General features: G+C 46.5%; 1 protein-coding gene across 3 annotated transcripts in view; it reads left to right on the forward strand.

Annotated features, from left to right (window-relative positions):
- Window positions 1-15,982, forward strand: part of LOC134927841 (uncharacterized) — a 552,652-nt gene that overhangs the window by 91,554 nt on the left and 445,116 nt on the right. The gene's annotated exons all lie outside the window — the stretch shown is intronic.

A 15,982-nucleotide genomic window follows, 5' to 3' on the forward strand; every position in this document is an offset into this window, starting at 1 on the left:
CCTACATTTCCTGCAGGCAGGATTGTCTATGGGCCTAAAATTGGGGTCTATTAAAGTTCAAATTTCGGCCTTATCAATTTTCTTCCAGAAAGAATTGGCTTCAGTGCCTGAAGTACAAACTTTTGTCAAGGGTGTACTACATATACAGCCCCCAATTGTGCCTCCAGTGGCACCGTGGGATCTAAACGTAGTTTTGGATTTTCTCAAATCTCATTGGTTTGAGCCTCTCAAATCGGTAGATTTGAAGTATCTTACATGGAAAGTAACCATGCTACTGGCCCTGGCTTCAGCCAGGAGAGTTTCAGAGTTGGCGGCTTTATCGTACAAAAGCCCATATCTGATTTTCCATTCGGACAGGGCAGAACTGCGGACACGTCCTCATTTTCTCCCTAAGGTGGTTTCGGCTTTTCACTTGAACCAGCCTATTGTGGTGCCTGCGGCTACTAGCGACTTGGAGGACTCCAAGTTACTGGACGTTGTCAGAGCATTGAAAATATATATTTCAAGGACAGCTGGAGTCAGAAAATCTGACTCGTTGTTTATCTTGTATGCACCCAACAAGATGGGTGCTCCTGCGTCTAAGCAGACGATTGCTCGTTGGATCTGTAGCACAATCCAACTTGCACATTCTGTGGCAGGCCTGCCACAGCCTAAAACTGTTAAAGCCCACTCCACAAGGAAGGTGGGCTCATCTTGGGCGGCTGCCCGAGGGGTCTCGGCTTTACAACTTTGCCGAGCAGCTACGTGGTCAGGGGAGAACACGTTTGTAAAATTTTACAAATTTGATACTCTGGCTAAAGAGGACTTGGAGTTCTCTCATTCGGTGCTGCAGAGTCATCCGCACTCTCCCGCCCGTTTGGGAGCTTTGGTATAATCCCCATGGTCCTGACGGAGTCCCCAGCATCCACTAGGACGTTAGAGAAAATAAGAATTTACTTACCGATAATTCTATTTCTCATAGTCCGTAGTGGATGCTGGGCGCCCATCCCAAGTGCGGATTGTCTGCAATACTTGTACATAGTTATTGTTACAAAAATCGGGTTATTATTGTTGTGAGCCATCTTTTTTTTTTAGAGGCTACTTCTGTGTAATCATACTGTTAACTGGGTTCAGATCACAAGTTGTACGGTGTGATTGGTGTGGCTGGTATGAGTCTTACCCGGGATTCAAGATCCTTCCTTATTGTGTACGCTCGTCCGGGCACAGTACCTAACTGAGGCTTGGAGGAGGGTCATAGGGGGAGGAGCCAGTACACACCATGTGATCCTAAAAGCTTGCTTTTGTGCCCTGTCTCCTGCGGAGCCGCTATTCCCCATGGTCCTGACGGAGTCCCCAGCATCCACTACGGACTATGAGAAATAGAATTATCGGTAAGTAAATTCTTATTTTCTTGTTTTGCTTACTTGTTTATGTACTCTGTAACTGGGCGCTGCGGATCCCATGTGGCGCCATATAGATAAAGGATAATAAGTAGTGCCAGGCATGATGCAGTCAGTTGAATAGCTGTGGGCGCTGCATCCCCTCACTTGTAATGGAATTACCCTTTAAGTTTTTATGTGAAAGCAGCTATTGTTGTGCTTTTACCCCTGAAGGTTTTCCCACCCCTGTGATGTAATTTATCCACATTTGCGGTTATCACATTCCAACATGAATAGTGAAGATCTTTTTTTAATGCAGTGCCCCTGTGATCTTGCTAAGCAAAAAAAAATTTGGGTCCCAAGGACCCCTCACTTTAAGAAATTTGGGTCCCATCACATATAATGGGTGGTGAGGGCAGGCAAGAAGGGGTTTAGGGGCAGGCAGTGCTGGGGTTATAGTGGTGGCAAGGGTAGATAGAAGTTTGGGCAATACTGGGGCAAAGGAGGGGTTTGGGGGCAGGCAATACTAGGAGCAGTGATGGGGATAGGGAGGGGGGTAAGGGTGGTTAGAATTAGGGATGCTGAATGATGTTACGGGAACTGTGGGGGTGTTTTATATATAAAATATATATATATATATATATATATATATATATATATATATATATATATATATATATAAAAACACTGTGTGGTCATGAAGGGTGTATAATGAGCACTGTATGGGTATGGAGGATATTGTGGGGTGTGTATGCTGGGCTCTGGGGGGGGGGGTGTACCATCTGGGTATGGAGAGCATTATAGGCACTGTGGTGGGTGTACATATGCTGGGCACTGTGGGCATGAAGGGTGTGTAATGAGCACTGTGTGGGTATGGAGGGTATTATGGGCACTGTGGGGGTGTACCATCTGGGTATGGAGGGTATTATGGGCACTGTGGGGGTGTGCCATCTGGGTATGGAGGGTATTATAGGCATTGTGGGGAGTGTACATATGCTGGGGACTGCGGGCATGAAGGGTGTATAATGAGCACTGTGTGGGTATGGAGGGTATTGTAGGCACTTTGGAGGGTGTTTTATATGCAGTGCACGGTGTGGGTATGAAGGGTGTATGATGAGCACTGTGTGGATATGGAATGTGTTATGGGCACTGTGGGGGGGGGGGGGTGTACATATGCTGTGCATTATGTGGTTATGGAGGGTGTTATGGGCACTGTGGGGTGTACCATTTGGGTATGGAGGGTATTATAAGCACTGTGCGGGGGGGGGGGGGGTGTACATATGCTGTGCAACCTGTGGGTATGGAGGGTGTTATGGGCACTGTGGGTGTGTACATATACTGGGCACTCAGGGGATGTAGTTATGCTGGGCACCGGGTGGGTTTATGGGATGCATATGTTGGACACTGGGTATGCTGGGTAGATGAATGTTGTACACTATGGGGGTACTGGGGGGGTGTATATTGGGCACTGGGGGGTATGAGTGGAGTGTATGATGGGCACTGCCAAACCCCACCATTTGCACAGTTACCTGCCTACTTTCTCCCTCTGTTAGCTGCTTACAAGCACAACCACATACAGCCAGGGATGCTGTCAGTACATGCAATGGGTGAGTGGGACTTGCTGCTCACAAGTGACACTTCTACCCATCATGTAACAAACACAACTGAGCACAGTCTCCCTGCCCCTCATGGGTGTGCCGTACCTCTGTCGTCGTGAATGTTCCCGGCTGCCAGTAAGTTCCGGAAGTCGGAGACAGAGATCCTAACCCGATGCAGCGTCTCTGCCTTCTTCCCAGCAAGTACCAGCAGCAACTAAAATGGATAAAAAAGTGTGTTTTGTGGGCGTGGCTTGGATGCCATAATGAGCGGCAGCGCTGTTCGTGAGCTCCGGGATTTGGGCCCACAGATTCCGGCCTCTTACCCTTACAAACCTCTTCCCGCCTCACTTGCATTACCCAACAGCTCAGTGGCTGGTAAGCGGCGGGGCAGGTCCACGGAATCGGGGACTGTGAAGTTGCGTTCCTGCGGGTTGCGGCCTGCTCTTGCCCATACAGCCGGGGACTGGAGTTTTTGGCACAGCCGGCGGTGAGCTCCAGGATCGGCGGGCGGTCGTGATTGCGGAGGCCACGCGGATAGAGGCGATCTGGGGGTGTTCACCGGTTCCCCACAGTGTCGGCTACGCACCAGATACCCTGCTGGACGAGACGGAGAAGCCCCGCATAGGTGAGGAAGACTGCAGTAACTGGAGGGCATGGCTGAGGGGACTGCGGTGGCCATCTTTGATTGGGGCACTGACGGGCGCTCTGCTACAAGGCAGCTGTAGTCTCATACATTTCACACAGCCTCCTTGGTTCTCTGCTTCTCCCCTGCTAAATAACACCTGTTCCTGACCGGGAATATTTATTTTCCTTCCTCCTTACTGCTATATTACAATCTCCTCCTGCTCCATGTCTGTCACATACTCAGCATTTATTATCTGAAGTGAGCTGCCGACCCTCGCCCTTCCACCACTTGATCTACCGTAGTAATGGAAAGGCACCCGCCCACCTCTCTGACAATGCTGCTGTCCACCTGATTTTAAAGCCAAGCCAGACGGGACTTCGATATCCGTTGTCCGCCATTCGTCTGACTTGCGTCATTTCTTTACGCTGTCCGGTGCAGACCTGTCTTTTTTATTTCAACGGCTCTTGATTCCCCGACCTTATCTTCTCCAGCCGATGATATGTCCTCCCTTGGGGACGCACAACCTCAGACGGCCTCTTCTCTGACCACAGAAATTAGTGAGATCTTATCCCACGTCAAGTCACTACCCACAAAACAGGACTTTTTGGTTTTAGGGACTCGCTTGCTATCCACCATCAAGCAGGTGGTGACCATCATCCAAAAAGACATGTCTCAAATTGCGTCTCGAGTCGACACACTGGAACGGCATGAAACGTCTAATGCTGACACTCTAGTTAAATTTAGAGAGGTGATCTCTCACCAGATGAGTGATATTTCCTTTCTCAAATCACACATTGAAGATATGGATAATTGTGGAGACTAAATAATATTAGAGTCAGAGGCCTACCTGAAAGCATCCCACAAGCGGATCTGACGAATGCTCTCACAAAAATATTTGGAGAACTCATTGATCTAGACCCAAACAGTAGTATTGTGTTTGACAGGGCACATCGGGGCCTACCATCGGACAGGCCACGAGACGTGATTTGCAGGCTCCATTACTATACTCAAAAAGAGGAGATAATGAGGAATGCCCGTCAACTAGATGGAATCGATTTACAAGGCGACGGATACAATTATTTCCAGATCTGGCCTGCTCGACTCTACAACAATGCCGAGCTTTCAAGCACCTTACTGATGCCCTTCGGAAACTTAAACTGAAGTACCGTTGGGGCTTCCCTTTCTCTCTTCAGGTTTCTCGTAACGGTAAAGGGAGTTCCGTAGTTTTTCCAGATGATGTTTGGCACCAGGTACGCTCCTCGCGGCCACAAGGGAAACATCCTACGAGCTCACAATCTTCTGAACTGCCTTGATTGAGGTGTTTTGCCTCCCATTGGTGAGATGGTCCCTGTCATTGCTGACGTGCTTTGTTCTTCTTCGTTATGCTACAGTGTGTTACTGAAGCATGATGTATGTTTCTACTGTTCATATGATATACAGTCTGTTACTGTTTGCGTTTGCTTTCAATATGTTCATACTGAAAACCCTTTTCTGACTGTTTTCCATATTTTGACTTTTTTATACTTCACTGTGTGCTAGTTTTCGCTCCTTGGTTATTCTTGAATTTGTTAATTTTGTAGTCTGGACGGTCACTGTCTTTGGCCCCCCAAAGGACCCCTTCCCCCACCATGCTGCATTCTTTGTCTCTGTGGGAAGGGAGTCTGCAGGTTTCGCAGCAGTCCTTTCTTTCATGTTGCTGTTAGTTTTCTCTTATACTTATGTACTCTGTTCTGTATCGCTTTACACGACAACACTTTCTCTCACCTTTCTTGTTTTCTTTTTCTCTCTCTTACTCTTCCCTAGTGTTTTTCCAACATCCCCCCTCCCTATTCTTTATTCGTTGCTGTATGAGGATCCTCTATGGTCTGATTTATAATGGGTTCAGATGATTTACGTGTAACTACCCTAAATGTAAAAGGCCTAAATATTCATGAGAAGAGATCTAAACTTCTTAAATGGCTTAGGGATGAAAAGATTGACGTTGCCCTTATTCAGGAAACACATTTTAAGATTGGTAGTGTGCCGTCACTTAAATGTCACTACTATCCCCATGTTTTTACAGCCAACAACCCTTCTGGCAAGACACTGGAAGTGGCAATTTTATTGGCACGTCACTTACCTATCCTTATTGTCACTTCTCATAGATTAATTGAGGATAGGGGATTATTAGTTAAATGTGATATTAATAACCAACGTTTTTCCTTCTTGAGTGTCTGTGCTCCCAACACAAAGCAGCCTTCCTTTCTATCTTCTGTTTTAGAAAAAGTTGAACCTCTCCTCGAAGGGGTACTGGTGATGGACTCTCGATCCTCTTCATGACTCCTCAAAAAAAAGTTTCCCATAGACCGGAAAAAGAGTATAGGAGGATGAGACGCACCCTGCTTGACCACCAGCTGTTTGACACCTTGAGATTGACACATCCCTCTATTTTTCACATCCTCATCAGACATACTCCAGAATAGATTATTTGTTTCTAAGTCACCGACACCTCCATTTAATTTCTGACACTTCAATAGGGCAGATTACATGGTCTGATCATGCCCCTGTTAACCTTACAATACGTCTTCCGACACAAACACGAGTGCCATGGTTTTGGCGCTTTAATGATACCCTCTTACAAGATTCATCCCGCTGTACCCAAATTGATTCTGCCGTAGAGGACTGTAATAGTACTAATGATCAAGATGGTATCTCTAAAGTTTCGGTATGGGAAGCGCATAAATGCGTTTTGCGGGGGGTTTGCATCCAGATAGGCTCGCATCGTAAAAAACAAAGGGTGAAACATAGGGATGTCCTGCTAACTAAGATATGAATTCTTGAAACTATGCATAAGAAATCTCAATCCCCTCAACATTATTCTGACCTTGAAAATGCCAGAGCCTCTTTGAATAAACTTCTTTCTGATAATGTTAAATTGTCATATCGAAAGTGTCGTAGCAGTTACTATCAATGGGGCAATAAGCCTGGTAAGTTGTTTGCCAAGGCTGTCGAGTACAACGGGCACTTACCTTTATTCATACAATGAAGGATGATCAGGGTAGGTCACATCACGAAACACTACACATTGCTAAGACCTTCCAGGCCTATTATTTCAACTTATATAACCTTTCAGGTCCGAATGGGAGGGTAGATGCACTGTCACACCAGGACGCTGTTTCTGAGTATCTGAAATCCTTGGATTTCCCTACTCTGTCTGAGGAAGACGCAGACTGTTTGGATGCCCCCTTCTCTACTGAGGAGGTTATGAAAGCTATTGATTCCTCACCGAATGGTAAAAGTCCAGGCCCTGACGGGTTTTCTATTGCTTATTATGAAGCCTTTAAGGGGAAATTAGCCCCTCTTCTTACGAGGGCCTTTAATACTATTTCTGTAGAGTCGAAGTTCTCTACACAATCTCTTGAGGCTCATGTTACAGTATTGCCCAAAGAGGGTAAAGATCCCAGTCTCTGTTCAAGTAACGCCGATCTCGTTGAACATAGCCATGAAACTTTTTGCCAAATTGATCGTGAACCGCCTTAAATTATTATGGTCAGGTTTGATTCATGGAGATCAGGCAGGCTTCGTTATGGGACAGGAAGCCAGAGACAATGGGGGTCATTCCGAGTTGATCGTTCGCTGACAATTTTCGCAGCGCAGTGATCAGGGAAAAAATAGCATTTCTGCGCATGCGTATGCCCCGCAATGCGCACGTGCGACGTACGTTTACAATGAACGATGTTATTTTGCACAGACTCCAGCGAAAAATTAAGTCGCACTGACGGCCGCGGAGTGATTGACATGAAGGGGGCGTTTCTGGGTGTCAACTGACCATTTTCAGGGAGTGTTTGGAAAAACGCAGGTGTGCCAGGGAAAACAACGTCAAATCCGGACACGAATAGGATGAAGTGATCACAAGAGCTGAGTAAGTTCTGAGCTACTCTGAAACTGCACAAACCGTTTTTGCAGAGCATGGCTGCACAAGCGTTCGCACTTCTGCTAAGCTAAAATACACTCCCCAGTGGGCGGCGGCACAGCGTTTGCACGGCTGCTAAAAACTGCTAGCGCGTGATCAACTCGGAATGACCCCCAATACTTCTAAAGTACTCAATATGATTCACTATGCTAATCAATCTTCATCTCCCTCTAAGCATTTGATAGGGTAGACTGTGGTTTTCTGTCTAGTATATTGAGACATCAGGACTAGGTAACGGCTGTCTCCATAGAATCTTATCTGTTTACACCACTCCATTCACTAGAATTAAAATCAATGGCTCCCTGTCTGATCCTTTTACTATTTCTAACGGCACGAGACAGGGGTGCCCCCTGTCCCCGCTATTATTGTTCTATGCATGGAAGCTTTGGCTAGGAGCATTAGAGCCAACCAAAATATTTCAGGTCTGCTAGTTAAAGGGCAGGAATACAAATTACCTCTCTACGCTGACTATTTGCTTGCCCTAATCTCGAATCCGATGGCCTCACTTTCCGAACCTGATGTCGGAATTTCATATATTTGAAGCTCTCTCCAACTTTAAGATAAATTATTCCAAATCCATAGCTATGAATCTAACTCCTCTTCCCAGTGTCACTGCTGGTTTGAAATGCTCCTTCTCTTTCACATTGCATGATCATAAACTGAAGTATTTAGGGGTTATGCTCTCTAATGCCTTGAATTTTACCTCTTTATTAAAAACACTCCATGTAGATTTTCAGCGGTGGAGACGATTAGGTCTTCTATCTTGGTTTGGTAGAATAAATGTGGTCAAAATTAATTCCCTCCCCAGGATATTATTTTTTTTCTACAAACTCTTCCAATACGTATCCCGCTCCTATGGTTTCATGATATTCAGAATCTCATTCGGATGTTTGTTTGGGGTCGCAACACACCTCGCTTTAAACATGAGATTTTGTTTAGGAGAAAACGCCATAGAGGTACACAGCTCCCTCACATTCCAAGCTATTATAATGCAGTACTACTAAACAGAATTTTAGAATGGACACGGGCACTCCAGGGTACTCCTGGAAGAAGGCTGTCTCCCACATTACATTGAAATTGCCGCTTGGCTGCCCACCCTTCCGAAGATTGGCCATCCCACGGTCTCTCCTACACTTAAACTGTGGAATAAGCTTCGGTTAAAAAGTCACATCTTCCAAATTTTCCCCTCTTACTTCCTTTATTTTTAATCCCAAATTTATTCTAGGTCTCCGGGGAACAGCTTTTAGTCAGTGGGCCAAGACTGGGATTTTTAGGGTTGGTCAGCTGGTGAGTTCTGACAGGGTTCGGTCATTTTCTGATATCAAATCTCTCTGGAATATACCAAGTTCTGATTTTTGGAAATACCTTCAGGTACGCCACTTCTTAACATCTTCCAAGAATCTCTCTGATATAACTAGAGATCTCACTACTTTTGAAAAACTGTGCATTTCCCCCGGATCCCCCACACACACTATTTCCCAGATTTATACAATTATTATTGAAAATCTTTTTACTCAACCCCCTTCCTTTACAATCTCCTGGGAGAAAGAGATGCAGGGATTAGTCACACAGTTTAATTGGGACTCCGTATTCCGCAACACTCAGACAAGTTCTTTGTGTTTATCAACGATGGAAACTCTTTAAAAAATTATATACAGGTTTTATAGAATCCCCCTTATCCTTAACAGGATGTTTCACACAGTCTCCAACCTGTGTTGGAGATGTAAAGCGGCTCCAGGGAGTTTTTTTACATATCTGGTGGAACTGCTCCCTCATATCCCCTTTTTGGACAGAGGTCTTTAAATGCTCCGAATTGATATTAGGGGATGTAGTACCCAAGGATCCAGGGTTTTGGCTCCTCAACCTGACTCTGGCAAGTACGCATTCCTATAAATGTTCAGTACTTAGACATCTTAACAATGCAGCCAATGCCATTATACCGGCTATTTAGAGATCTTCTTCATCGCCATAAAGCAATGGTTTAAGAAGATTGATTATTTTTTAGAAATGGATGATCTCATCTCCTTTTCCGTAGGAAAAACCATTAATCTTACAATCATTTGGTTCCCCTGGTGTGAGTTCAAAGAGACGCCTCTATACAAGTTTTATCTAAGAATATAGATTACTGTTCACTTTTCATGAATACATCTCTTGTCCACATTTCAGAGTATCTAACAGCAGTGCCTCCTATCCATGCCTAATAGGTCCATTCCTTCACTAGGGATACCTTCGCTCGATTTCTATTCTTTCTTTCTCTAACGTCCTAGTGGATGCTGGGGACTCCGCAGGAGACTGGGCACAAAGTAAAAGCTTTAGGACTAGCTGGTGTGCACTGGCTCCTCCCCCTATGACCCTCCTCCAAGCCTCAGTTAGATTTTGTGCCCGAACGAGAAGGGTGCAATCTAGGTGGCTCTCCTGAGCTGCTTAGAGTAAAAGTTTAAATAGGTTTTTTATTTTCAGTGAGACCTGCTGGCAACAGGCTCACTGCATCGAGGGACTTAGGGGAGAGAAACGAACTCACCTGCGTGCAGAGTGGATTGGGTTTCTTAGGCTACTGGACATTAGCTCCAGAGGGACGATCACAGGCCCAGCCATGGATGGGTCCCGGAGCCGCGCCGCCGGCCCCCTTACAGATGCTGAAGCAAGAAGAGGTCCATAAATCGGCGGCAGAAGACTTTCCTGTCTTCATAAGGTAGCGCACAGCACTGCAGCTGTGCGCCATTGCTCTCAGCACACTTCACACTCCGGTCACTGAGGGTGCAGGACGCTGGGGGGGGGCGTCCTGGGAAGCAATGAATTTACCTTAGTTGGCGAAAAATACATCACATATAGCTCCTGGGCTATATGGATGTATTTAACCCCTGCCAGTTTTCCAGTAAAAAGCGGGAGAAGAGCCCGCCGTGAAGGGGGCGGGGCCTATCTCCTCAGCACACAGCGCCATTTTTCCCACACAGCTCCGCTGGTAGGAAGGCTCCCAGAATCTCCCCTGCATCCTGCAACTACAGAAACAGGGTAAAAAAGAGAGGGGGGCACTTATTTGGCAAAATAACAGATATAAGCAGCTATAAGGGATAGACACTTATTGTAAGGTTGTCCCTATACATATATAGCGCTCTGGTGTGTGCTGGCAAACTCTCCCTCTGTCTCCCCAAAGGGCTAAGTGGGTCCTGTCCTCTATCAGAGCATTCCCTGTGTGTGTGCTGGGTGTCGGTACGTGTGTGTCGACATGTATGAGGAGGAAAATGATGTGGAGGCGGAGCAGAGTGTCTGTAACAGTGATGTCACCCCCTAGGGGGTCGACACCTGAGTGGATGTACTGTTGAAAATTACGTGACCGTGTCAGCTCTATATAAAAAAAACAGTGGTTGACATGAGACAGCCGGCTACTCAGCTTGTGCCTGTCCAGACGTCTCATAGGCCGTCAGGCAGATGGCAGATACAGACGCCGACACGGATACTGACTCCTGTGTCGACGGTGAAGAGACAACCGTGATTTCCAGTAGGGCCACACGTTACATGATTGAGACAATGGAAAATGTTTTATACATTTCTGATAATACGAGTACCACCAAAAAAGGGGTATTATGTTCGGTGAGGGAAAAACTACCTGTAGTTTTCCTGAATCTGAGAAATAAAATGTGTGATGATGCGTGGGTTTCCCCCCGATAACAATTAATAATTTCTTAAAAAGTATTGGCTGCATACCCTTTCCCGCCAGAGGTTAGGATGCATTGGGAAACACCCCCTAGGGGGGATAAGGCGCTCACACGCTTGTAAGAACAAGGGCTCTACCCTCTCATGAGATGGCCGCCCTTAAGGATCCTGCTGATAGAAAGCAGGAGGGTATCCAAAAAAAGGTATTTACACACATACTGGTGTTATACTGCGACCAGCTATCGCCTCAGCCTGGAGGTGCAGTGCTGGGTTGGCATGGTCGGATTCCCTGACTGGAAATATTGATATCCTAGATAAGGATAGTATATTATTGCCTATAGAGCATTTAAAAGATGCATCTCTATATATGCATGATGCACAGCGGAATAATTGCCGACTGGCATTAAGTATAAGTGCGTTGTCCAATTCTACCAGTAAAATGGTCAGGTGATGCGGATTCCAAACGTCATTTGGAAGTATTGCCTTTGAAAGGGGACATTTGGGGTCGGTCTTTTAGACCTGGTGGCCACGGCAACAGCTGGGAAATCCACGTTTGTACCCCAGGTCGCCTCTCAAAATAAGACGCCGTATTATCAGGCGCAGTCCTTTGTTGGCAAGCGGACAAAAGGTTCCTCTTTTCTGCTCGTGACAGAGGGAGAGGAAAAAGGCTGCAGAGATCAGCCAGTTCCCAGGAACAGAAACCCTTTCCAGCCTCTGCCAAGCCCTCAGTATGACGCTAGGGCTTTACAAGCTCAGGCACGGTGGGGGCCCGTTCTCAATGAATTTCAGTGCGCAGTGGGCTCACTCGCAAGTAGACCCCTGGATCCTTCAGGTAATATCTCAGGGGTAATTCGAGACGTCTCCCCCTCGCCGTTTCCAAAAGTCGACTTTACCGAAGTCTCCCTCTGACAGGGAGGCAGTTTTGGAAGCCATTCACAAGCTGTATTCCCAGCAGGTGATAATCAAGGTACCCCTCCTGCAACAGGGAACGGGGTATTATTCCACACTATTGTGGTACCGAAGCCAGACGGCTCGGTGAGACCGATTCTAAAATCTAAAATCTTTGAACACTTACATACAGAGGTTCAAATTCAAGATTGAGTCACTCAGAGCAGTGATTGCGAACCTGGAAGAAGGGGACTACATGATGTCTCGGGACATCAAGGATGCTTACCTTCATGTCAAAATTTACCCTTCTCACCAAGGGTACCTCAGGTTTATGGTACAGAACTGTCACTATCAGTTCAGACGCTGCCGTAGGGATGGTCCACGGCACCCCGGGTCTTTACCAAGGTAATGGCCGAAATGATGATGTTCCTTCGAAGGAAGGGAATTTTAGTTATCCCTTACTTGGACGATTCCCTGATAAGGGTAAGATCCAGGGAACAGTTGGAGGTCGGTGTAGCACTATCTCAGATAGTGTTGCGGCAGCACGATTGGATTCTCAATATTCCAGAATCGCAGCTGGTTCCGTCGACGTGTCTTCTGTTCCTAGGGATGATCCTGGACACAGTCCAGAAAAAGGTGTTTCTCCCGGAGGAGAAAGCCAGGGAGTTATCCGAGCTAGTCAGGAACCTCCTCAAACCGAGCCAAGTCTCAGTGCATCAATGCACAAGGGTTCTGGGTAAAATGGGGGCTTCCTACGAAGCAATCCCATTTGGCAGATTCCACGCAAGAACTTTCCAGTGGGACCTGCTGGACAAATGGTCCGGGTCGCATCTTCAGATGCATCAGCGGATAACCCTGTCACCAAGGACAAGGGTGTCCCTCCTGTGGTGGTTGCAGAGTGCTCATCTTCTAGAGGGCCGCAGATTCGGCATTCAGGACTGGGTCCTGGTAACCACGGATGCCAGCCTGCGAGGCTGGGGAGCAGTCACACAGGGAAGGAATATCCAGGACTTATGGTCAAGCCTGGAGACATCACTTCACATAAATATCCTGAAGCTAAGGGACATTTACAATGCTCTAAGCTTAGCAAGACCTTTGCTTCAAGGACAGCCGGTGTTGATCCAGTCGGACAACATCACGGCAGTCACCCACGTAAACAGACAGGGTGGCACAAGAAGCAGAAGGGCAATGACAGAAGCTGCAAGGATTCTTCGCTGGGCGGAAAATCATGGGATAGCACTGTCAGCAGTATTCATTCCGGGAGTGGACAACTGGGAAGCAGACTTCCTCAGCACGACCTCCACCCGGGGAGAGTGGGGACTTCACCCAGAAGTCTTCCACAGGATTATAAACCATTGGGAAAAACTCGACAGGTATTGCGCCAGGTCCAGGGACCCTCAGGCAATAGCTGTAGACGCTCTGGTAACACCGTGGGTGTACCAGTCAGGGTATGTGTTTCCTCCTCTGCCTCTCATACCCAAGGTACTGAGATTGATAAGATGGTGAGGAGTAAGCACTATATTCGTGGCTCTGGATTGGCCAAGAAGGACTTGGTAACCGGAACTTCAAGAGATGCTCACGGAGGATCCGTGGCCTCTACCTCTAAGAAGGGACCTGCTCCAGCAAGGACCCTGTCTGTTCCAAGACTTACCGCGGCTGCGTTTGACGGCATGGCGGTTGAACGCCGGATCCTGAAGGAAAAAGGGCATTCCGGATGAAGTCATCCCTATCCTGATCAAAGCCAGGAAGGATGTAACCGCAAAAACATTATCACCGCAATTGGCGAAAATATGTTGCGTGGTGCGAGGCCAGTAAGGCCCGACGGTGGAAATTCGACTGGGTCGATTCCTACATTTCCTGCAAACAGGAGTGTCTATGGGCCTTAAATTGGGGTCCATTAAGGTTCAAATTTCGGCCCTGTCAATTTTCTTCCAAAGAACTAGCTTCAGTCCCTGAAGTTCAGACGTTTGTAAAAGGGGTACTGCATATACAGCCTCCTTTTGTGCCTCCAGTGGCACTTGGGATCTCAATGTAGTTTTTTTTTTGAATTCCAAAAGTCACATTGGTTTGAACCACTTAAATCTGTGGAGTTAAAATATCTCACATGGAAAGTGGTCATGCTGTTGGCCCTGGCCTGGGCCAGGCGCGTGTCAGAATTGGCGGCTTTATCCTGTAAAAGCCCTTATCTGATTTTCCATTCGGACAGGGCGGAATTGAGGACTCGTCCTCAATTTCTCCCTAAGGTGTTTTCAGCATTTCACTTAAACCAACCTATTGTGGTGCCTGCGGCTACTAGGGACTTGGAGGATTCCAAGTTGCTGGACGTAGTCAGGGCCCTGGAAATATGTTTCCAGGACGGCTGGAGTCAGAAAATCTGACTCGCTGTTTATCCTGTATGCACCCAACAAGCTGGGTGCTCCTGCTTCTAAGCAGACGATTGCTCGTTGGATTTGCAGTACAATTCAGCTTGCACATTCTGTGGCAGGCCTGCCACAGCCAAAATCTGTAAAAGCCCATTCCACACGGAAAGTGGGCTCATCTTGGGCGGCTGCCCGAGGGGTCTCGGCTTTACAACTTTGCCGAGCAGCTACTTGGTCAGGGGCAAACACGTTTGCTAAATTCTACAAATTTGATACCCTGGCTGAGGAGGACCTGGAGTTCTCTCATTCGGTGCTGCAGAGTCATCCGCACTCTCCCGCCCGTTTGGGAGCTTTGGTATAATCCCCATGGTCCTTTCGGAGTCCCCAGCATCCACTAGGACGTTAGAGAAAATAAGAATTTACTTACCGATAATTCTATTTCTCATAGTCCGTAGTGGATGCTGGGCGCCTATCTAAAGTGCGGATTGTCTGCGTTACTTGTACATAGTTATTGTTACAAAAATCGGGTTATTGTTGTTGTGAGCCATCTTTTCAGAGGCTCCTTCTGTTATCATGCTGTTAACTGGGTTCAGATCACAAGTTGTACGGTGTGGCTGGTAATGAGTCTTACCCGGGATTCAAAATCCTTCCTTATTGTGTACGCTCGTCCGGGCACAGTATCCTAACTGAGGCTTGGAGGAGGGTCATAGGGGGAGGAGCCAGTGCACACCAGCTAGTCCTAAAGCTTTTACTTTGTGCCCAGTCTCCTGCGGAGCCGCTATTCCCCATGGTCCTTTCGGAGTCCCCAGCATCCACTACGGACTATGAGAAATAGAATTATCGGTAAGTAAATTCTTATTATTTCTCCTTTTTTTTTTTTTTCCTCTTTCTTCCTTTCTCTCTTTATATTTCTTATTTAGCTGTTTTGCTAAAATGTTTATTTTTTAATGTATACTTTTATAATTGTAAATGTAGACAATTATTTGGAGACCAACATATGGACAATTGATATGTACGTATCTTTGTGCGCTTTCACACGATCGCACTGACATTGTCTCCTGATGTGATACATGTTATATTTGTTTGTCTACTGTCTTAATAAAAACAGTTTGAACAAGAAGTGTTATTGAAATTTTAAGAAAGTGAACCAAATGCAAATGTGTTTTTTTTTTTTTATACTACTAATAAATGTTGATGTTATCATCAACGTTTATGTATATGGCGCCACAAGAATTCTGCAGGGCCTAGCAAAGTACATAAACAAATGAGCAAAACAAGAAAATGATTTGCAGTACAAGACAATGTAGGACAACTGCATGGTATACAAACACTTCTGCATCAGGGGACATGACACTGAAATAAACATCAGGGTGGCAGAAACTGAGGGTTAGGTGCTGTGGTAGGGAATATGGGGTAGAATGATGATAGGATTCGTAAGAGAAGGAATGCACATGAGGGAAGACGGTCCTGCTCGTGAGAGCTTACATTCTAAAGGGGAGGTGCAGACAGACAGGGGTCACTCAGACCGGGTCCCGTAGGTTTTCATA

Source organism: Pseudophryne corroboree, chromosome 5 (genome assembly GCF_028390025.1).
Source record: "Pseudophryne corroboree isolate aPseCor3 chromosome 5, aPseCor3.hap2, whole genome shotgun sequence".
NCBI lineage: Eukaryota > Metazoa > Chordata > Amphibia > Anura > Myobatrachidae > Pseudophryne > Pseudophryne corroboree.